Source organism: Trachypithecus francoisi, unplaced genomic scaffold (assembly GCF_009764315.1).
Source record: "Trachypithecus francoisi isolate TF-2019V2 unplaced genomic scaffold, Tfra_2.0 Lachesis_group5, whole genome shotgun sequence".
Lineage (NCBI taxonomy): Eukaryota > Metazoa > Chordata > Mammalia > Primates > Cercopithecidae > Trachypithecus > Trachypithecus francoisi.
Genome location: NW_022681470.1, coordinates 57,097,586 through 57,122,046, shown reverse-complemented (window position 1 = coordinate 57,122,046; position 24,461 = coordinate 57,097,586). Strand labels below are relative to the sequence as shown.

General features: G+C 44.3%; 1 pseudogene; it reads right to left on the bottom strand.

The window, feature by feature from the left end:
• Positions 1 to 1,126: 1,126 nt before the first annotated feature.
• On the bottom strand, positions 1,127 to 20,387 carry LOC117074069 (annotated as a pseudogene).
• Between the last annotated feature and the right edge of the window lie 4,074 nt (positions 20,388 to 24,461).

Here is a 24,461-nt window from a genome sequence, read left to right as displayed (position 1 = left end):
GAAAGCTCACTGTGAACAGGATTTTTTTTTCTCTGTAGGTGCTTCATTGTTACTTCAGTTTACTTGAATTCATTTCATTGTTTTCACACTCTTATGAAATGCTCTCAACAATAACTGCAACAATAAATAGAGAAGAAAGGAAGTATTTAGTAATATCAAGAGAGGGCCGTGGTTAGCATGAAATATCTTGCGTTATTCACCACTGCAATGAGAAGAAAGACTGAGCAAAGGGAATTTCATCCATTTCTCAAGGATTTAGAGAGCTACATGCTCCATTTGAAGGTCATATTGTACATGGTGAGGTCACATTAAGGGAACTGACTTCCTCCTCTAAATCCCCCTGATCTTTATCTATTTCTTTCCTTGGTTTTATGCTAATACTTTGAAGAACTGACGAATGTTATGAGGTGGCCAGGGAATGCTATGGTTCCAGGTAAATGTATTTTCAAGGTCTTTGGCAGTCGGTAAACCATTTTCCAGGACATACTTTGGTGTAAGCCTACTAGTCATAACAGCAACAAGTATTAGCAGGATAAACTATCTTAGTTTTTTGAATTTATACTTAATATTGTTATTGTTATTGCATTGTTTTGTAGCTGAGATATTAAGTTCCCTGCTGTGTGCCGAGAGCATTGAGAACCCAAAGATAAAGAGGACACAGCCCCTCTAAACAGCTGTTCTTTCTAGGGCCCTGTGGCTCCTTGTCCTTGGGTAGAATTCAGGGGCCCGTGAACTTTTATAGGAAAAGATTACAGTTTCACCACCCTCTAACTGCAATACAGTATTTCCTTCAGTTATCAATGGTAATGACAAGCCACAGGAGTGGTAGCTATTCCCGTTTATACAGATCACTACTTTGAAATAATGGCAGTCATTTGACCTACCACTAGATCAATAACAAGGTGCATACGGTGTGACAGTCAATAAATGTTTGAATAGTTTGATAACTGTATTTCATAATTAGTTTTCTGAGTATGCCTGTATCTATTTTACCTTATTTTGAGAAGGCTTTAGGAGGCACAAAAAAAGGTTAAGAACCCCTTTCTGTTTACTGTCTCATGAGAAAGACTAGAAGCTTCAACAGATAAAATCAGTACAAAGCGGTGAGTGGCAACTAGAAACATGCTCAGGAGCTGTGGAGCACAGGCTTGAGCTGAGATTCAGGGAAGGCTGGTGGAGAAGATTCCTGATCTGCATCTGGAATGAAGAAGAAACGGAAGCAGGAGGAGGTCATTTCCACGGAGAGAACAGAACAGATCTTAGGACAGGAAATGGCCTGTGTGGAAGGCAGGTATTGAGAGTCAGGGCTTGCTTACTGTGCTAAGTCTTGGGGGCTCAAGAATGAATGAGGCATCTCCTAGGTGGTCATTGTGCTCACTGTTCAGACCAATGTTTATGGGGACAGGGTGGAGAGGGGTACTGTTTGAAAAAGGATTTTTTTTTTTTTTTTTGGACACGGAGTCTCACTCTGTCTCCCAGGCTGGAGTGCAGTGGCACCATCTCGGCTCACTGCAATGTCTGCCTCCCAGGTTCAAGTGATTCTCCTGCCTCAGCCTCTTGAGTAGCTGAGATTACAGGCGTCCACCACCATGCCTGACTAATTTTTGTATTTTTAGTAGAGATGGGGTTTCACCATACTGGCCAGGCTGGTCTCGAACTCCCAAGCTTAGGTGATCCGTTCGCCTTGGCCTCCCAAAGTGCTGGGATTACAGGCATGAGCCACTGCGCCTGGCTGCCTTTCTAGAATTTTATATGAGTGGAATCATACAACATGTGCCCTTCTTTTTGGTCTAGCTTCTTTCACATGGCATAATGCATTTGAGATCTGTTCATGCTGTTGCAAATCAGTTCATTCCCATTTTTTTTGCCAAGCAGTATTTATTATAGAATTACATACTTTGAAAAGGGGAAAAAATCAACCTTTGTTTTCATAAAACAAAATTTTAAAAAGGAGTGAGATTTCTAATGCTTATCAAATGGGAATATGAGTTAAAAATTGTTGAGAAATGCTGCTCCAGCGTGTGGTCAGAGCGCATTCCAGCCCAAGATTTTCTTACCGTCAATGCTAAATTTGAGCACATTTGGAAGTATTTTAGACCTGAAAGAAGGCAGGACATCAAAACAACCACTAGAGCCGAGTGGGCCTTTGTAACCACAGACTCTCTGACGAAAAGATTTGTAAAGACTCTGCCTAATGAAGAGTTCAAAAAACATTTTGTGTGTCATCTGTTTTCCTTACAGTCTCCTCACTTGGTAGATAAGGGGCAAAGATTATTTTCCATGTTGCATAAATAGGAAATGAGGTATAGCGAGTTTGAGATACTTATTACCCAAGATCCCAGGGAGTCAGAGGCAGACTGAGGACTGCAAAAAGATCCCTCCCAGTCCTGAATCCTAGCCTTGCCAGTAGGCTGGGCTGAAAGCTTTAAAAAGAATACAGTAATTTCACTTTCACTTTCACTTTTGTTCTTGTTTGAGTTGTGATAGAATCTTTAATTTGAAGGAATGAAGGGTTTTCCTTTCCTTCTTTGTTTTAAAACTTCCCCCTCTTCTTGGTAAACACCAACATGTGTGTTGACTCTATCCAGTTGAACTCAACAACCTAATGCCTGTTTTGTACCAGGCTCTTTTCCAGGCACTAAGGAGGCACTGATCTGGATAAATCCTGGAGGTTACTGTGAAGCAGGTAGGACAAAATGACCAAATGAGAATTAAATTACTTTTCTGGGGTCATGGAAGATTTGAAAATCTGGAGAAGCATATGTGTCCTCCCTCCTCCCAAAACTGCACATAGTGTGTGTACACACACACAAACACACACACACACGTGTGCGTGTGTGGGCCCACATGATTTTGCCATGATTTTAGGGTGTTTAGAGATCCCCCTGGAGCTTGTGTGTAGGATTGGCCTTTGGATGAGTATTTTTGGCATAGAATGAAACAGTAATGCCTTGAAGGCAGCACAAAGCCATAGTCACTGAACAGAGAGAAAGATTCAGAGGATCCTGTGAGATGGGTGGGGCTGTTAGAGTTAGTGTTAGTGTTCCGATAGACACATGTACTGAGTTAGGAGGATACTAATCTCTGGAAGACAATATTCCAGGCAGAGGCCACGTCTGAGAAAGCCAGGAGGGGAGGGAAGCAGAAAAATGCAAAGCAATCTGAGAAACCCAGTTTGGCTGGAGGACAGATTATATGAAGAGGAATCTTCAGAAACACCCATAGAAAGGTAGGCAGGGGTCATATTGTGAGCGATACTGTAAGCAAGGTGAGTAGTCTTGTATTGTTTTTATCTAGATTCACCAGTTAACATTTTGCTGTATTAACACTGGTTCTCCCTCCCAAACCCCCTTTCTAAACCATTTGAAAGTAAGATGCAGTCACAGTGGCCTTTACAGTTAAGTAACTGAAGAATAAGAATATTTTCCTACATAACCATAATATAATTATTACATAAAGAAATTTAACCTTGGTTTTATACCATTACCTAACATACGGTCTATATTTGCTCTTCATAGCTCTTTTTTTTTTTGATTCCCAGATCCAGTTCAAAATCAGGCATTGCATCCAGTTGTCATGGCTTTAATCTTAATGCCTTCCCTGCACTGTTTTGGGAATATCTTGATACTGATATTTTTGAAGAGTCCACATCAGTTATTCTGCAGAATGTCTGTTGATTTGGCTTTGACTGTTTCCTCCTGAGTAGATTCAGATTATACATTTTTGTTGATGTTGGGTTCTTCTCAGTGAATCACATCAGATGATGTCAGCACAAGGCCTGCTCGTTTGGTTTAGGCAGCTTTCACTAGACTTTTTCATTGTAAAGGTACCTATCCCTTTTCTAATTAATAAGTAATATGTTGGGTGATAGTTTGTGTGTGACTATCCTTTTCTCCGGTGACCTTTCACCCAATAGTTTCAGCATCTTAGATGATCCTTGCCTGAGTCAGTAGTTTCAGTGGCGGCTGCAAACTTGTGGTTTTCCAATTCTAGTTTTTTTTTTTTTTTGTACCTTTTTTTTTTTTTTTTTTTTTTTTTTAGTAGAGACAGGGTTTCACCGTGTTAGCCAGGATGGTCTCGATCTCCTGACCTCGTGATCCGCCCGTCTCGGCCTCCCAAAGTGCTGGGATTACAGGCTTGAGCCACCGCACCCGGCCTAGTTTTCCAATTCTATCATCACTTTTACATTTATTAATTGGCAGTCTATGACTTCTTATAGCCACATAAAGATAATCCAGGAATTATCTGAACCTATGAATGTTACTTTATTTGGAAAAAGAGTCTTTGCAGATACAATTCAATTAAGAATCTTGAGATGAGGAGATTATCCTGGGTTATCCAATGGTCCCTAAATCCAATGACAAATGTCCTTGGTGGAGGGAGATTTGAGACAGACAGGAGAAGAGAAGACATGAAGGAGGGAAGGAAGCAATGTGACCATAGAGGCAGAGACTGGAGTGATGTAGTCACAAGCCGAGGAACGCCAACAGCCACCGGGAGCTGGAAGAGCCCAAGAATATATACTAATACCTGGATTTAGGACTTCTGGTCTCTATAAATAGGAAAGAATAAATATCTGGGTTTTTTTTTTCTTTTTTTTTTTTTTTGAGTCAAGGTCTTGGTCTGTCACCCAGGCTGAAGTGCAGGGGCGTGATCACGGCTAACTGCAGCCTTGACCTCCTGGTCCCAAGCAATCCAACTTATCTCAGTCTTGAGTAGCTGGGAGACCAGCCACCACACCCGGCTAATTTTTGTATTTTTTATAGAGATGAGGTTTTACAACATGTTACCTAGGCTGGTCTCGAACTCCTGAGCTCAGGCGATCTGCCTGCCTTGACCTCCCAAACTGCGGGGATTACAGGCATCTGTTATTTTAAGCCACTCAGTTTTTACTACAGCCACAGGAAACCAATACAAAGGTCAAGGGAATTTTTTGTTTTTAAAATATACAGGCCAGGCTCGATGGTTCACGCCTGTAACCCTAGCACTTTGGGAGGTCGAGGCAGGCGGACCACTTGAGGTCAGGAGTTCAAGACAAGCCTGACCAACATAGTGAAACCCCCCCACTCTACTAAAAATACAAAAATAAACTGGGCATGGTGGTGGGAGTCTGTAATCCCAGCTACTTGTTCAAGAGAATCACTTGAACTTGGGAGGTAGAGGTTGCAATGAGCCGAGATAGCGCCACTGAACTCCAGCCTTGGTGACAGAGCAAGACTCCATCTCTCTCTCTCTCTCTCTCCTCTCTCTCTCTCTCTCTCTCTGTGTGTGTGTGTGCATGCGTGCGCATGTGTGTATGTATATATATACACACACGCACACATATATACGCATATGTATATACACACACACAAACGGAAGGTTTCCAGCATACCAGAAAGGCATTCTTTGTTTTTTCTATCTCTCTCTCTCTCTCTCTTGTTTTTTTTCTCTCTCTCTCTCTATATATATACACACACACACACATATAGAGAGATACACACACACATATACACATATATATGTATATACACACACACACACACATACACACACACAAACAGAAGATTTCCAGCACACCAGAAAGGCATTCTTTCTGTTTGTTGTTGTTGTTGTTGTTGTTTTTCCCATTTATGTATCTCAGACAGGTCCAATAATTGAACTTGGAAAGACTGGAAATCTTCCTTTTGTCCCTCCGTTTCCCCTCTCCACACTTCTCCACCCTGACCTCTCCTGGGGGAGTCTGGCCCTTATGAACCACACCAAAGGATCCTCTGGCTTCCGCTTGGGTTTGACCAGCTGGGAGCCCCAGCAGATGGAGGGAAGGTAGACAGCTTGGCTGTGTCCTCAAGTAGAAGGTCACTGGTTCTCTCAGCACGTCCTCTCTACATGCATGTCAGGGTCCCCATGACCACTCCCTTGCTGCATCTTTGAGGCCTTGGAAGAGACAGCACTGCTTGCCAGCCCCAGGAACCTGCACTTTTCCTTGAGGTTTTCTGTACCCTATCTATATTTACAAATAACCTCTTTATTAAATCCTCTTGGAATTATGCAGAGTTGGGGCCGGGCGCAGTGTGTAATCCCAGCACTTTGGGAGGCCGAGACGGGCGGATCACGAGGTCAGGAGATCGATACCATCCTGGCTAACACGGTGAAACCCCGTCTCTACTAAAAAACAAAAAACTAGCCGGGCGAGGTGGCGGGCGCCTCTAGTCCCAGTTACTCAGGAGGCTGAGGCAGGAGAATGGCGTAAACCCAGGAGGCGGAGCTTGCAGTGAGCTGAGATCCGGCCACTGCACTCCAGCCTGGGCGACACAGCGAGACTCCATCTCAAAAAAAAAAAAAAAAAGGAATTATGCAGAGTTGAATATGCCATCTACTTCTCTGTGGGGACTCTGACTGGTGGTGATACACTTTGAAAGGACAGAAAACCTTGAGTCTCTGGACATTTCTATGGTGTTTCACATTCAGCATTGCTGGTATTATAGATAAATACCTGTCGGATAGTTGTATCATTTTCATACTCAATCATTTTTTAGTAAAAGTGCTTCGGACTACTATTAATATTCAAGGTCCTTGTGTTTTCTCTTAGACCTCCCTAAGTCTCATATCTTATGCTATTTGCTAAATGATTGTATTTTTTTAAAAAATTTTAATATTTTAAATTTTTTTCTTATTTTTTCATCACTCTCAGGATGTGATTACATTCTTTATTAATATATTCTTTCTTCCACTTCTTGCCCACAAGTACCATCTTGATCATGAGTAAATAATAGCATTAATTTAAAAATTTCAGCTCATAGTCTATGTTTTTTTCCTCCTAAGAACTTCAGGAAACAACATATGTTTTAAGTTATTTGTATACATGTCACGGTCACTTGTTTGGTAATTAAATACTGTGTCCTTTGAATGCCTGTGGAAAGCTATTTTCCCTGATACCTCTCTCTCAAGATAGCCATGAGCCCACAATTCTGATTATCAGTGCAGCAGAGTGGAGCTCCAACTTTTTATTTTTTATTTTTATTTTAGAGATGGAGTTTTGTTTTGTTGCCCAGGCTGGCGTGCAGTGGCGTAATCATGGCTTACTGCAGCCTTGAACTCCTGGGTTCAAGCAATCTTGCTGCAGTCTCCTGAGTAGCTGGGACTAAAGGTACATGCTACCATACCCACCTAATTTTTTTTTTTTTTTTTTTTTTTTGAGACAGAGTCTTGCTCTGTAGCCGAGGCTGGAACATAGTGGCATGATCTCAGCTCACTGCAACCTCCGCCTCCCAGGTTCAAGCAATTCTCCTGCGTAGCTGGGATTATAGGCACACACCAGCATGCCTGGCTAATTTTTGTATTTTTAATAGAGACAGGGTTTCACCATGTTGGCCAGGCTGGTCTTGAACTCCTGCCCTCGTTATTCACCCATCTCAGCCTCCCAAAGTGCCAGGATTGCAAGAGTGAGCCACCGCGCCCGGCTAATTTTTGTATTTTTAGTAGACATGGGATTTCACCACGTTGGCCAGGCTGATCTTGAACTCCTGACCTCATGATCCGCCTGCCTTGGCCTCCCAGTGTGCTGGGATTGCAGCTATTTTTTAAAAAAAGTTTTTGTAGAGACAAGATCTTGCTATGTTGCCTAGGCTAGTCTCAAACTCCTGGCCTCAAGTGACCCTCCTGCCTCAGTTGCCCAAAGGGCTGAATTACAGATGTGAGCCCACTGTACCTGACCCAACTTTTAAAATTTAGACTAAAAAATATTGTATATAGTCTTTACTACTGCATAGCTTCCTAGTCATATCACCTTTTAGGTTTTGTTAAATATAAGATAAATATAGACAATGGTGAAACAAGAATATTATTGACATTGGGATCTTCCAGCCTTGGCCTCCTGAAGTATTGAGATTACAGGCATGAGCCACTATGCCACTAGGCCCAGCCTGTTTATCATTTTCAAATGAAAATCCCGACACAAGACCATTTCCAAGCTCTAGCTCTGGTGAGGCGTGGCAATCTCCGAACTTGGCTGCCTCGTTTTGTGGGTGAGGTTGACTCCTGCAGTATGAAACCTCCCCCCGCAGCCTTCCATGCTTAGTTGGCAAAGCACATGCTATGCGCAACTCAGATTGATTGTAATCAAAATTAAACGTAGACAGTGCCAACTGGGGAGCCAGAATACACGATGGTTTGGGGTTGCCTTAGTCAAGGATGGCACACTGCAGGTGAAGAGGACAACTAGGATTACTTGGGAAAAAAGTAGAATAGATTCTAAACATTCACGGGACACCTGCTGTGTGCCAGGCACTGTTGTCTAATTTTTTCATAGGTTCTTTTTTTTTTTTTGAGACAGAGTCTCACTCTTGTTGCCCAGGCTGGAGTGCAATGGCATGATCTTGGCTCACTGCAACCTCCACCTCCTGGTTTCAAGCTCCTGCCTCAGCCTCCTGAATAGCTGGGACTACAGGCACCTGCCACCATGCTCGGCTAAGTTTTGTATTTTTAGTAGAGACGGAGTTTCACCATGTTGACCAGGCTGGTCTCAAACTTCTGACCTCAGGCGATCCGCCTGCGTCAGCCTCCCAAAGTGCTGGGATTACAGGCGTGAGCCACTGCACCAGCCTTTTTTATTTTTAGTATTATTATTTTTTGAGACAGAGTCTTACTCTGTCACCCAGGCTGGAGTGCAGTGGTGCGATCTCAGCTTACTGCAACCTCCACCTCCCGGGTTCAAGTGATTCTCGTGCCTCAGCCTCCAGAGTAGCTGGGATTACAGGTGCATGCCACCACCACTGGCTAATTTTTTGTTGTTGTTGTATTTTTAGTAAAGACAGGGTTTCGTCATGTTGGCCAGGCTGGTCTCAAACTCCTGAGCTCAGGCAATCCGCCCACTTTGGCTTCCCAAAGTGCTAGGATTACAGGCATGAGCCACCACTCCCAGCCCATAGGTTCTTAACATAATGTTCACAACCATCCCGACTATCTTCTTTTTCCATCTTTGAAACCGAAGCTTTGAGGAGTGAAGCATGGAGTGAGGATTTGGACCTGGGACTCCTGACCCCTTACCTAGCTAATCTCTCCAGCCACCCACAGAGCACAGCACTCGCAGACAGGCCCTGGGATTGCCGCCTGGCTTCTTTAGTGACCAGTTGCAAGGTTTCAGATATCACTTTCCTGTCTCTAAAATAGGGATGATGCTTCACAGGGTGTTTAGCGAGTTGAACGTGGTCATGTATGAGAAAGCACTGAGCCTCTTGCCTCTCTAAAATGACCTCCCCTGGTCAATTTCATTATCCTGTTTGTTTCCTCCATACCAAGCACCCAGTCTGCAATTATCCTGTTTGTAATCAGGTTGTCCTGTTTAAAAACATGTGCTTCCTAAGGGAAGGGACTCAGCCTGTTTGTCTTCCCTGCTACATTCTCAGCAGCACTTAACACAGTCCTTGGCACACAGTAGATGCTCAATAAATATTTTGTTGTCTCCCTACCTCCTCATCTACTTATCATTTTCTTTCTTTTTTCTTTTCTTTTTTTTTTTGAGACAGAGTTTCACTCTTGTTGCCCAGGCTGGAGTGCAATGGTGTGATCTCAGCTCACTGCAACATCTGCCTCCTGAGTTTAAGCAATTCTCCTGCCTCAGCCTCCTGAGTAGCTGGGATTACAGGCATGCACCACCACACCGAGCTAATTTTGTATTTTCAGTAGAGATGGGGTATCTCTGTGTTGGTCAGGCTGGTCTCGAACTCCTGACCTCAGGTGATCCACTTCCCTCGGCCTCCCAAAGTGCTGGGATTACAGGTGTGAGACACTGTGTCCAGTCTTGCTTATTTTCTAAAGCAGGGGCCCGCAAACTGTAACTCAAGGGTCACCTCTGCCTGTCACCTGTTTTTACGTGACTTGTGAGCCAAATGATTTTTACATTCTTTTTTTTTTTTTTTTTTTTGAGACAGAGTCTCGCTCTGTCGCCCAGGCTGGAGTGCAGTGGCGCTATCTCGACTCACTGCAAGCTCCGCCTCCCGGGTTCACGCCATTCTCCCGCCTCAGCCTCCCAGGCAGCTGGGACTACAGGTGCCCGGCTCCCAAAGTGCTGGGATTACAGGTGTGAGCCACCGCGCCCGGCCGATTTTTACATTCTTAAACGGGTGGGGAAAAAAGAATTTGTGACATGAAAATTATGCAAACTTCAGATTTCTGTGTACGTATGTAAACTTTTAATGGAACACAGCCGTGTCCATTCATTGGCATATTGTCTATGGCTGCTTTCAAACTACAGTGCAGAGCTGAGTAGTTGCAACAGAGATTATATGAACCACAGAGCTTAAAATATTCACTCTTTGGGTGTTTACAGAAAAAGTTTGCCTATCCTTGTCCTAAAAGATAAATAGAAATTGTTTGAAAACGAATAGTCACTCTGCTCCTTTACCCTCAGTTATTCGTGTGCTTACCTGATTGTCTTTCATTCAGACATTTATTTATTCAACAAATATTTATTGAGCATTTACTTCTTCTACCAAATAGATCAAGGGACTCAGTTCTGTTTGCCCTCCCATAGTTGGGAGGTGTGTCAGAGAATTGGGGGAATGTGGCCCTAGTGATGGTGACTGAATTTGTGTTCACCCATCAGCTCCGTACCCCTTTGGTAAAGTGGCATATGGTGGCTGTTGAATAGAAAGAAGCCACATACATCCCACGGGGCTTGAACCCAAGCTTTTGGCACGATGAATATTGAAGCGCTAGGCAGGGTCTCATAAATGGAGGCCTGTTCTTTTAGATCAGGATTTTCTTTTTCAGTCTAGGACTCACCTGTTACTTTTCTAGGCTCTGAAGCTCTGATCTCTGCTTTTGTCTCTCTGTCTTCTGCATCTCACAGTGTAAATATAACTAAAACATCTGCAGGCGTCCTTCTTCCTCTTCCCCTCTGCTTTCCATTTCCTCTGTCCTCTGTCCTAGCTGTTAAAACTACATTAGCTATGAAGGGGGTCAGAGGAATGAGAAATCATAGTTATCAATATTTGTTAAGTGCCCAGCACGAGCCTTTTCATTTTTAATCTTTTCTTTAAAAGGTGGGTACTTTTATTGTTCTCCTATGTTACAGATGAAAAAAACTGTGGCTCAGAGAGGCAGAGCAATTTGCCCAGTGTGACATACCTGTGAAGCAGTGAAGCCTGGAATTTGAACCCAGGCAGTGTGACTCCAGAGATGGAGCTCTTAAGTATGGTGACAGATCAGGCATATCTGCATATTCTATGACAGGAAAGCAGTGTGGGTGGAAAATAGGGGTGCCTTCCTTTTTTTTTTGTAATGGCATTTTGGCAACTCCCTCAGATAGATACCAAAGAGAAAATTGGTAGTCACTGTCAGACCAGTCGCCCTGCATCTCAGAAAAAACATTTTCTACTAAAGGGACTTGGAAGTGCTAACAGGCCAGAAAAAAACTGGATGAGGGACAAAAAAGATTGACACATGTGCTTTCTGCTGGTGTGGGGTTATCATGACTTTGCAAAATCAAACATCTTGAAAAAACATCAAAACATCTTGACATCTGACAAACCAGGTTGTTTCTCAGGATTGACTCAGACAATGATTGTCCAGAATACCAGGCCATAAATTTAACAGAACTGACCCAACCAGCAATGCCCGAAGTGCCTGTGGAATGTTAATCATGTTACTAGAAAAAAGGAGTGGCCAAATAAGTATGGGGATGTAGAGTTAAACAAGGGTAAGTAGGATCTTGATTGTGTGAACTTCTGTGACCCTCCAAGAGGGTCAGATATGGATGGCAAGATATGGATGGCAATTATCAGACCTTGGCCATGTGTCAATGGCTATCTCAGGGGACTGGTGTTCTGAGTGTTCCAGGGAACTCCTTTGGGGCAATGCTGCTTTAAGCCTTTCCCTTTTCCTTTTAGCGTAAGAAATCCCAAACATGTTTGTGATTTCAGAGCAGTGTGTGTCTTGCGTCAATTCATTGCTGCTTCTAGGCTAGGAAGGGAAAAGGGTTGCCATGTTTCCAGTGATGAAAAAACTTTGTTAGGAAAGATGTTGAGATGAATAATACAAAATTAGATTGGAGTTTTTTGAGAGCCTTTCAGTTATTCAGCAGTGATGTCTCAGTAAAAGTGGAAGTAAACTGGGAACACGTAAACCTTTCTGAAGTGTTAATGTTTCACATAGTTTAGTTTGCTTGGTCTTTTACATATTGTTCAAACCATTAAGTTAGACCTCAGAATATAAAGCATGTTTATTTTGTAATGATAAAGGAAACACACATTTATGTGACTAAGATGTGGGAATTGTAGCCCTGGGCTCTGGTTATGTAAACATGGGAATGTGTGGAATTTACTCATAGTTTACAGGAAGTAAGGTGTCATTGTTTGGATAGTTTCCCGTCATAAAAAATTATCTAATTCGATTTTAAAATAGTAACCTTAGATGTTGTTTTTCTACTCAGAAATTCATAGGAAACCCAAAATTGTATGTTTTTTTCTTCTTCTTTTCTCTGTTTTTGTGAAAGAATTTTCTGTATTTTCTACCGAAAAGAAATTAGATGTTTCTGTTCCTGGCAGTGCACAATGTAATGATGTATATATTTACCACATGCACATGTGTAGGTGACCTGATATTAAACGTAGGGAAACTCTGTGTTGATTTCAGTGATGAGCTCCACGTACACAAAACCATCCTCCTTACTTGGTCATTTCTACAACTTCCAGTCCTGAGAACTGGTCACTCCAGCAGGTTTCAAGTAATAATCTGTGGCTGTCAAACGATTTTACTTGAAGCATTTTTGGCTTGTACTTCGTTATAAGCTTGTATTTAAAACCAGAGGCAGGCCAGAAGCAGTGGCTTATGCCTGTAATCCCCAAATTGATTTTTGGGGATTTTGGGGAGGCCGAGGCAGGTGGATCACCTGAGGTCAGAAGTTCGAGACCAGCCGGATCAACTTGGTGAAACCTCGTCTCTACTGAAAATGCAAAAAAGTTAGCTGGGCACTATGGTGGGTCCCGGTAGTCCCAGCTACTCAGGAGGCTGAGACAGGAGAATCACTTGAGCCCGGAGGTAGAGGCTGCAGTGAGCCATGATCGCACCACTGCACTCCAGCCTGGGCGACAGAGTGAGACCCTGTCTCAAAACAAAATAAAATAAAAATAAAAATAAAAATTTCTTTCTTTCCTTCCTTCCTTCCTTCCTTCCTTTCTTCCTCCCTTCCTTCTTTCTTTCTTTTTTTTGCAACAGAGTCTCGCTCTGTCACCCAGACTGGAGTGTAGTGATGCGATCTTGGCTCACTGCAACCTCCACCCGCCAGGTTCAAGTGATTCTCTTGCCTCAGCCTCCTGAGTAGCTGAAACTACAGGCACATGCCACCACGCCCAGCTACTTTTTGTATTTTTAGTAGAGAGGGGGTTTCACCATGTTGGTCAGGCTGGTTTCAAACTCCTGACTTCGTGATCTGCCCGTCTCGGCCTCCCAAAATGTTGGGATTACAGGCATGAGCCACCATGCCTGGCCAAATTTTTTTTTTTTTTTTTTTTTTTTTACTGTGGTACAACGTAAAACATAAAATGTACCAATTTTACCATGTTAAAGTGTACAGTTGAGTGGCATTTACTGCATTCACAATGCTGTACAATCATCACCACAATCTAATTCCAGGGTAGTTTTATCACCCCAAAGGGAAACCCCACACCTATTGAGCAGTCTTCCCTGTTTTTCTCCTTCCTCCAGCTTTGCTCTCTCCATGGATTTGCCTATTCTGGAAGTTTCAAACAAATGGAATTGAACAATATGTGATCTTTTGTGACTGGCTTCTTTCACTTAGTATACTGTTTTCACAGTTCATCCACATTGTAGCACATATCAGCATTTCATTCCTTTATATGGCTGAATAATATTCCAGTTTTTGGGGATATTACCTTTTGTTTATCCCATCATCAGTTGATGGATATTTGTTTGTTTTTTTTTTTTTTTTTTGAGACGGAGTCTTGCTCTGCCACTCAGGCTGGAGTGCAGTGGCCGGATCTCAGCTCACTGCAAGCTCCGCCTCCCGGGTTTACGCCATTCTCCTGCCTCAGCCTCCCGAGTAGCTGGGACTACAGGCGCCCGCCTCGTCGCCCGGCTAGTTTTTTGTATTTTTAAGTAGAGACAGGGTTTCACCGTATTAGCCAGGATGGTCTCGATCTCCTGACCTCGTGATCCGCCCGTCTCGGCCTCCCAAAGTGCTGGGATTACAGGCTTGAGCCACCGCGCCCGGCCGTTGATGGATATTTGGGTTGTTTCCACCTTTTGGCAATTGTGAATAGTGTTACCATGAATGTTTCATGTACACGTTTTTATTTGAAAACCTGTTTCTAATTCTTTTGAGTATAGCTCTAGAAGTGGAAATGGTGAGTCACATGGCTATACTGCTTACCTTAGTGAGTCACCACTGACCTGTTTTTCTCTTATCTTTTTTTTTTTTTTTTTTTTTGAGATGTGGTCTTACTCCATTGCCCAGGCTGGAGTGCAGTAGCACAATCACAGCTCACTGCATCCTCAACCTCTGAGCTCAAGCAGTCATCTCACCTCAGCCTCCTGAGTAGCTGGGAGTATAGACACACACCACCATGCCTGACTAATTTTTATTTTTAATTTTTTTTTGTACAGACAATGTCTCACTTTGTTGCCCAGGCTGATCTTGAACCTCTGGACTCAAGCACTTCTCCCATCTCTACCTCCCAAAATGTTGGTACTATAGGCATGAACCACCATGCCTGGCCTCTCTTATCTTTTAAATGCCTTTCTAAAAATACAAATGCACCACAAAATATCAATCATGAGACTAGGGTTAAAGAATGTTTATATTTCTGGACTGAATATTAAAAGCCTAAGATGTTGCCTTGAGATCAAAATTCATTCAGAATACTTTGCTAAATGAACAGACAAAGCAGGCAGAAGCCACTTACATTCATTTGCTTCTTGCCATCCTTGGTTTTTTCCTAAAACATTTGGCCTTTCACAGAATTCAGTATCTCTAAAGATGATGGTTATAAATAGATGATACCGTCACTCTCCACTTTGGTTTTGTAATTTTTCTGGGTCAGACGGAAGCTCTCTAATCTCTTTTGTGATTTGGTTAAATGTAGAGTAATCCAGCGGTAAATCCGAGTTAGCTGCTCATCTTCCTTTTTATGTTTACTTTTGCTTAAATATCATGGTTCCCTAGGGCAGGGTAAAAGGATGACAGACAATGCTGATAATTTCCCAGCATGAAATTTGCTGGTGAGGATCCTAGTCCTAGCTAAAAATGAACAATAATGCAAAGTCTGACTGCCACAGACAGTGAGCTCCACAGAAGGGTATAAGAGCTAGTGAAAACCAAAGTGTTTTCCTATTCACACTCCCCACAGCACAGAGCTCCCTAGTCACCAAAATGTGTGGGGTTTTTTCCCCCACCAACCAAGCAATTCCCCAGCAGACACCAACAGGCTGTCTTATGATTCAATTTAATTCTGGAGTTAGAGTCAGATCCTGCGGGTTAAGGGCTCAGTTCCACAGACTGCTCCTATTTTAGATGCCAATTGCAAGTCCATAGCATGTTGTCACCTGTACTTCTGGGTTTGTTTGTTTGCTTTTGTTTTTTTTTTTTTTGAGACAGGGTCTTACTCTGTTGCCCAGGATGAGTGCAGCGTTGGCTCACTGCAGCCTCGATCTCCTGGGCTCAAGTGATCCTTCCACCTCAGCCTCCTGAGTAACTAGGACCACAGGTACGTGCCACCATGCCTTGCTAATTTTTTATTTTTATAGAGATGGGGGTCTTACTACATTGCCCAGGGTGGTCACAAACTCCCGGAACTCAGCACCCACCTTGGCCTCCCAAAGTGCTGGGATTACAGGTGTGAGCCATTGTGCCCAGCCCACTTATGCTTCCAACCTACCGGCTATAAATCAAGTTACCAGGACCCCTTTCTCAGGTTCCATTAATTAGCTAGGATGTCTCACAACTCAGGGAAACAGTTACTCACATTTACTGGCTTGTTATATTAATAAAGGATGCAGACGACCAGCCTGATGAGGAGATGCACAGGGCAAGGCAGGTGGAGAGGAGCACAGAGCTTCCTTCCATGTGCTCCCAGGTGCTCCACCCTCCAGACACCTCCACACGTCCAGGAGCCTGGAAGCTCTGGGAGCCCTGTCCTTTGAGTTTTTACAGAGGCTTCATTACAAATACACAATTGATTACATCATTGGCCATTAGTGAATAACTCAGCCATCAGTCCTCACTCTCCCCCTGCCTGGAGGTGAAGGTGGGGTGGAGATAAAAGTTCCAACCACCCGATCACATGGTTGGTTCCCTTGGCAACCAGCCCCCTTTGGGAGGCTACCAAAGTCCCCAACCATCAGCCATCTCATTAGCATACAAAAATACTTATCCCTCCGGAGATTCCAAGAATTTTAGGAGCTGTGTGTACCAGGAAACTGGGACAAGGACCAAATACAGAGTTCTTACATAAATCACAACATCACAAGCGTGTGTAGCCCATTCATGAATATGCAGCTCCTCATCCGTTAACTGCTCTTTGGTGGCCCAACCTTCCCAACACTTTTCAGATTTAGGGAAACAGTTTAGGAATTTTTCTCCATGAGAGGTCTGCTCTCACCTAGGACTTAGATCCCAAATATTGAACAATCAGTATGGTGCAGGCATCAACCAGCCTGTGCACAGGACCTGGGCCATGGTATAATGTAGCAGGTTCTGAATTCCGTCCCCCATCCCACCACCCCACCATCAGGCTCAATGCTGTAGTTGCTGGAACATGAAGTTTCTGGGTCCTGGAATTGGGGTAAAGAGGCAATGACCATGGGAGGACATGTTAGGGTATCGACTATTTACCAACCGATATAGAAGTAGAAGTATTTTATTTTCTATTTATTTATTTCTTTTTTTTAAGATGAAGTTTTGCCCAGGCTAGGGTGCAATGGTGCAATCTCAGCTTTCTGCAACCTCTGCCTCCTGGGTTCAAACGATTCTTCTGCCTCAGCCTCCCAAGTAGCTGGCATTACAGTTGCCTGCCACCATGCCTGGCTAACTTTTTGTATTTTTAGTAGAGACGAGGTATCACCATGTTGGCCAGGCTGGTCTTGAACTCCTGGCCTCAGGTGAACCACTGCCTTGGCCTCCCAAAGTGCTGGGATTACAGGCGTGAGCCACTGTGCCCAGCCCAGAAGTATTTTAATGTTTACATAGCTAGTATGACTGCACTGATGTGCTACGAGGATTCTATTACTAGAATTATCTTTCCCCACCATCCTTAACCATAAATCTTCAGGATCAAGATTCTGCTGTCTTACTCTACTGTCTTTCCACAAGTAGTTACCCCTTTTCCTATTCGAGAAGGCATCATTGTGCCTCTGTGAGAGATGACCCTTCTACCTACAGCAGTCTAGGAACATTACTGTCATGACCTGTGGTTCCTTGTTCTTTCAGGAATATCTTCCTCTATCCATTTTACTTGATATTTCCATCAACTTTTTTTTCTAAAGCCTCAGTTACACTTGGTCATTGTCCTGCTTAATAGCCATCAGTGTGTGTCCGATGCCTAAAAATAAACAATCCCCCCACTTCCGGCAAGGGAAAAAAAATCACACATATAACTTTAGAATGACATTCTAGGCCTCGGTTTCATTCCCAACATCTTTTTCAGTGACAACTTCTCTTCGTATCCTTCTCCCCATGCATGGGAATGCATATTCTCCTCCAAATACACCCTGGCGATCACCATCTCTGTCTCTCAATTCCCTCAAGTATTCTCTTGCTAAAATCCTATCATACTTGCTGGTTATTCCTTCCGTGTCACACCCTCCCTTTTTTTTGGAAGCTGTGGAGGAAGCATGTGAGCTAAGCTGAGCAGCCAGCCTTTTTCCGGGGTTGATGTGGGCATCTGGGGAGAGACCGTGACCGTCAGCTCTGAGGCTGTGTGAGCCTGGAGCTGCCACGACCATTTATTCTACGGCGTGGCAAAACCTGTCGGAGAACAAACTCAACGCGGGAGCAGGGCCAAGGAGTCAAGGGATTTCAGGAATGTGCCCTGATAGGCATCAGTGAAACCCCTGAGATCCCTCCTTGGATTTCTCTTCTGCTGGGGACAATACATTCCCTTTTTTTGCCTAAATTAATTTGAGTTAGCCTTTTGTAGCCTGTGAGAACGAGGTGGCCCTTCCTCCAAGACGCGGGTCATACGCCAAGTCCTTGTGTTCCTGCCTCCTTTTTCTCTGGCCTTTATTTGCACTGTTTCGCTACTGCCTTGGGGTGTGTTGTTGTGCACATGCTTCATCCTGCTAGGACTTAAGGGCCTTCGGGAGGACAGATTCCTGGAGCGTCAAGGCCAGATTACATGGTTAATTAGGGAGGAAGTGGATGGTGGGTACTATGAGTGAGTTGCTCTTTTGTGAGATTAGGCAGGAAGAAAGAAAGGCTGGTAGGAAAAGGCGTAAGGGACCAGGCTTAAGGCTGGTTTAAGACTGACTCTAGAAGGCTCAAGAAGAAAAAAATTCAGCTCAGAGTAGATATGAGCGTTCATGCTTTTAAACAAAAGGAAGTCAGGGAAGAGGGAGGAAGAATGTATCAAAGAAAGAAAGTTCACTGCAGAAATTCCATCTCAGGATCAGCAGGAGGGCTGGGAGAAGAGCTCAGAGAGGTTGAGGTTTGGGAAAGAGAACAGGGTATTTATTCAGACACATGAATGGAGAAAATAATGTGTTAAGATGTGGTGACAATGTAACATGAAGAGGAGTTGAAGGAATACATACTTTATGATATTAATCTTGGCAAAGCAGCAAATCCTCAGTTTACTGGACATGTTATCTGAGGATTTTAATTTAAGGCTATTTTCCTTAAAACTGCCTTAAGGATTTAACAGCTGTGTCTTTATTTTTCCTCATCACTTGTGGAGGTCACTTCTCATCAACTTCCTAAAGGGTCTCCTTGTCTGTATTCTCTTTCCCTATTAATCTCTTCTCTACCCAGTGTCAGGCATTCTGAAGTATAAATCTTATCTTGTCACCTTCTTTCTTGAAACACTGCAAATCTTCTCAGAAATTCTAGAATGAAATTTCCAGTCCTTAGCTTAGCACATAGGCCCTATATTCTGGGGATACAGATGTCATAGCCTAGCACGGGGATATATGTGGCAAGCAGGCCCTGCCCACCTGTCCAGAACACCTTCAGCCAGCTCTTTCCTGCCTCCTTGCTTTCCTAATCCCCACCTCACATTTCACACCTCCATGATACTGAAGTTACTTGGTATTTTCTGCCAAACCGTGTGCTTTTCCATCCCTTGAAATCTTTCTGTATATTGCTTCAACTTAATTCAATAATATTCATTGAGCACAAAAAAGGTGTCTGTTGCTGTAGTGGGAGCTACAATAATCTTACTCAAACTGATTTACTAGGTTAACTCCTAACTGAGGTTAACTGCGGTGAAGGGATTGCCCTCCCTCTGTTGGAAGGCCCCCAGCCTGTCCCATCTGGCAGGAAGGGGGCAGCCTGCAATCCCCAAGGGCTGGTCTGGGGCTGCCAGATGTTCCAGGCAGGAAGCCCGAGGGGGCTCACCAAAGCTTGGCCTGGAGGAGATGACAGTGCTGCCCCTAGCTTGTCTGCCTGGGTACAGTAGTCCTTGACCTCCTATAGCCATTTGCTGGTAATTCATGCAGGATCCCTGTCAGCTTCTTCTTGATGGCATCTTTGGAGCTGCCGTAGATCATTCTACTCTTAGGGGTGCAGACTGAGGTGCTCAGAAGATAAACACCAGGTCCTCCACTTGGCTCTCTTTGGTCTCATAGGTTACATCACAGAGGACATAGTGGCAGTCCTTGTCTGGCAGCATCTTGACAACGGTGGTGTAGGAGTTGTCAACAGCCTACCCCACTTCACCTGCCAGGGTCCTCCTGCCCTCCTCAAGGATCATGATCTCATCCCCACTCAGGCAGAGAGCACCGCCATCTTACGTGTCTTCACCTCCTCTGCTGTTGAAGACTTGTGCTCCTTCTTGTCATCATGTCATTGAACACCATTTTGTTTTACTTTTCTCTTTTTCTCTCTTTTTCTTTTTTTGTTTTTGAGACAGAGTCTTGCTCTGCCATCCAGGCTGGAGTGCAGTGGTGCGATCTCGGCTCACTGCCACCTCCACCTCCCAGGTTCAAGCAATGTTTATGCCTCAGCCCCCCAAGTAGCTGGGATTACAGGCATGCGCCATCACGCCTGGCTAAGTTTTGTATTTTTAGTAGAGACGGGGTTTCACAATATTGGTCAGGCTTGTCTGGGACTCCTGACCTCAGGTGATCCACCCGCCTCAGCCTCCCAAAATGCTGGGATTACAGGCGTGAGCCGCCGCTCTGGCCTCATTGGGCACCTTGATGATGCTATCAGACACAGCCACACCCGATGCCATGTTCCTGGAAGTAAGAAGGAGATGGCAGGGAGCGCCCCAGAAGAGGAGAATTGCTGCAGCTGCCGCCGGGATCAGAAGGAACCAAAAATTCTTACGAAGGCACTGGGTTGAAGCATGAAATTCAAATGCAAGAGTGGTACCTTTTACCTTTTGCTCCAGCGTTGAAACAGACTGTGGCTTTTTTTTTTTTTTCAGTTGAGCATGAGGTGAAGTAGTTGGCTGATGTTTTGGGGCCAGGAGTCTCTTGAAATTCTCCACTTACTAATGCTCACTGTCCCAGAGGCATTTAGGAAATGCAAGACATTTAGGAAATCACAGCCACATTCACTACAGTCCTCATTTTGTGGAATGGCCTGGGCTATTTGTTTTGTTTTATTTATCTTGTTTAAAAGAAAATTACTGAAAAAGTATATTTGAATTCACTTAAGTCAGATACTGATATGATGTGACCCCATTGTACAGGTCTGAGTTCTCCAGAGAGTTCTAGTCTGGGAATGCATTCGGAAAGTAATCAGCATGTAGTTAGTAGTTAAAGCTGTGAGTGTGAATGTGTTCACTAACGGGAGTGTGTGTGAAGAGTAAGAGGCAGCAGCCTAGGGCAGAGCCTTGGTGAACATGGATGTTTATGGGGCTGGAGAATGAGGAACCCAAAAAGGAATCTATAAAAGGTATGAGCCTGGAAAGTAACATGGAGGCCAAGGATAAGAGTTTCAAAGAAAAGAGAGTGGTGAAAATTGTGTAGTACTACAGAAAGATGTATTCCCCTATCTTCTTTAATTCAGATAAGCCTGGAGGGTGTCCTTTAGATTTAACAGCTTCTCCAAAGCGGCCACCATTGAGAGGCATAGTTGGGGGAGAGAGCAGATTGCAGAGGAAGGAGCTGGGAATGGGAGACTGATTATTTCAAGAGTTAGAAGTGAGCATGGAAGGTTACTAGAGAGGGGGTTGTGGAGTAAGAAAACACTTTAAACATAAATAGAGGGGGAAATTCTTGAGCCTGTTTTTATGATAAAGAGGAGAACTAGTTAAAAAGGAGAGCTTACAAATAAAAGTGCATGGTGGTGGAGATGATTAATGGAACAAGGTCCTGGAGGATTTGGGAGGGGGTGATCTGAAGGCCCGGTCCAACATTTCACGTTGGACTGGAAGAAGGAATAGGAAAAGCAAATGTTTTGCAAACCAGGAGCATGTCTTATTTGTGTCTTTGCCCCTGTGCAGCATGGTGCCTGTTTGCTGGAAGGTGAGGGAGGTACAGATGACTGTGCTGTAGGTGAGGGATGAAGGATCAGGTGAACACTTGCCTGTTTTCAAAGAGGAGCAGTCAAGACCCTCTATTGAAGACACCTGAGAAAGTGGTGGGGCTTCGGAGAGAGAGTGCAGGTTGGGAGGACCCCAGAAGGAGGTGGAGAGGAGGAGGGAGAAGTAATTGTGCTGCTGGGAAGGCTCGCTAAGACTGGGGACCATGAAGTTAGAAGCCAAATCCGTGGTATTGGGGGATCTTCTCCAGGAGTGTGCAGATGCCCTTGGGTAGGAGTCAAGAAGGCAGCACCTGGCTGGGCGCAGTGGCTCACGCCTGTAATCCCAGCACTTTGGGAGGCTGAGGCAGGAGGATCACCTGAGGCCAGGAGTTTGAGACCAGCCTGGCCAACATGGCGAAACCCCGTCTCTACTAAGAAAAATACAAAAATTAATTGGGCTTGGTGGCGGGCGCCTGTAATCCCAGCTGCTCGGTAGGCTGAGGCAGGAGAATCATTTGAACCTGGGAGATGGAGGCTGCAGTAAGCTGAGATCATGCTGTTGCACTCCAGCCTGAGCGACAGAGTGAGACTCCATCTCAAATAAAGAAGTAAGAAAAAGGAGGAAGGAAGGAAGGAAGGAAGGAAGGAAGGAAGGACACGAAAGTAAGCAAGCAGGCAGCACCTGTCAGAATAAGTCATCCACGTGGGAAGGGGATGAGGGGCTACTCTCTACTTTCTGGCATTAACTTTCCATTTCTCCCCCTGAGAGCTCAGCACCTGCTCTGTCCTCAGACACTGAGGTGGAGAGAGTTAAGCTCCTCCAGGCTCTCCCTTGGGGATTTACATCCGTTTAGTGACCTGTGCTGACCATCGCCAGCCCTTGAACCAGCCTGGGTTGGGGGTTATGATTACTGCACTTCTGTGCTGCCCAGTTCCATCACACCCTTACTGTGCCTGTTCCTTTTTGTCAGGTTCCTGTGCTCCCTACGTATATCCTAGAATGGTTAAAAATGTTCAACAGTCAATACCAAGTGTTATTGAGGATGCAAAACAACTGGAACACTCAGACACTGCTTGTGGGAATGTAAATGGAAAAAAACACTTCGAAAATTCTTTGGCAGTGCTGATTGTAAATATACCCAATGACAGTAATTCTACTCTGAAATATATGCCCAAGAGTAAATGCACTAAAAAATAGATACAAGAATGTGTATAGCAGCATTATTCCTAAAAATAAGCCAAGATTAGAAACAACCTAGATGTCCATCAGTGGTAGAATTGATAAATAAATTTGCTATGGTCCTGCAGTTGAATACAATTTGGTAGCGAAAATGAGCTGTTGCTACGCGTGAAAACATGGATGCATCTCACAAACATAATGCTGAGTGAGAGCAGATGGATGCAACACACATGCTGAGTGTTGTAATTACAGATACATTTCAAAAGCAGGCGAAACTAATGGTTGAAGCAAGGACTGGGAGGGGACATGAAGGAAGTTGATGGGTCACAGAATGTTCTCTATCTTAATCTGGGTGGTGGTTACATGAGCATTTTTACATTTAAAAGTTGTCTAATTCTTTCATAGGTTCTTTTTCTTTTTTTTGAGACAGAGTCTCACTCTGTCGCTCAGTCTGGACTGCAGTGGTGCGATCTTGGCTCACTACAACCTTTGCCTCCTGAGTTCAAGCGATTCTCCTGCTTCAGCCTCCCGAGTAGCTGGGACTACAGGCGCATGCCACCATGCCTGGCTGAGTTTTGTATTTTTAGTAGAGACGGGGTTTCACCATACTGGCCAGCTGGACTCAAACTCCTGACCTTGAGATCCGCCTGCCTCAGCCTCCTAAAGTATTGGGATTACAGGCGTGAGCCACCACGCCTGGCCACGTAGATGTTGCTTTTGCCATGCAGCATCTATTCCCCATTTCTGTGACAACAGCACTCTGTCTTTGCTTTTGTGGGTGCATTAGTTACCCATTGCTGTGTAGTAATATCATCACAGACTCAACAATATATTTGTCATCTCATAGTCTGTAGGTCAGGAGTCTGGGTGCAGCTTCACTGGGTTCTCTCCAAGGCTACAACATGGTGGCTGTGGCTGTGGCTGTGTTCTCATCTGAGGCTTCACTGGGGAAATATCTTCTTCCAAACTAACATGGTCATTGGCTGAACTCAGTTCCTTGCAGGCTACTGGAATGAGGGCCTCATTTTCTTATTGGCTATTATTATCTGGAGGCCAGCCTCAGGTCCTAGAAGCCATGCTCAGTCCCTTACCACACAGGCCCTCAACACAGCTGCTTGCTTAATGAAGTTAGCAAGGGAAAGAAAAAGACTTCAGCAAGACAGGTTCTACAATCTTTTGAAACAATTATATATGCCCCGTCACCTTTGCTGTGTTCTGTTGGTTAGAAGCCAGACACAGGTTGTGTTCATTCTTAAGTGGAAGGATTGCACAAGAGCCTGAATGCCAGGAGGTGGACTCGTGGCAGCCACTCGTATGAGTATTATGAGTCTATCCACCACAGTAAGGAACAGTCTGTTTCTCATGCCATGTTTCAGGTCCAGCAGACTCCATCCCTCTCACCTTGGCTAAGCCAATCACCACATTCCATTCTCTGGCCACAGTGATTGGATCAAGGTTGGGCATACCACCAAGGTCAAGCCAACTGGGGCCCATGTGACTCAAGTGCTCAGAAAATATAATGTTGAAATGTTAGTTGGGCCGGGCGCGGTGGCTCAAGCCTGGAATCCCAGCACTTTGGGAGGCCGAGACGGGCGGATCACGAGGTCAGGAGATCGAGACCATCCTGGCTAACACGGTGAAACCCCGTCTCTACTA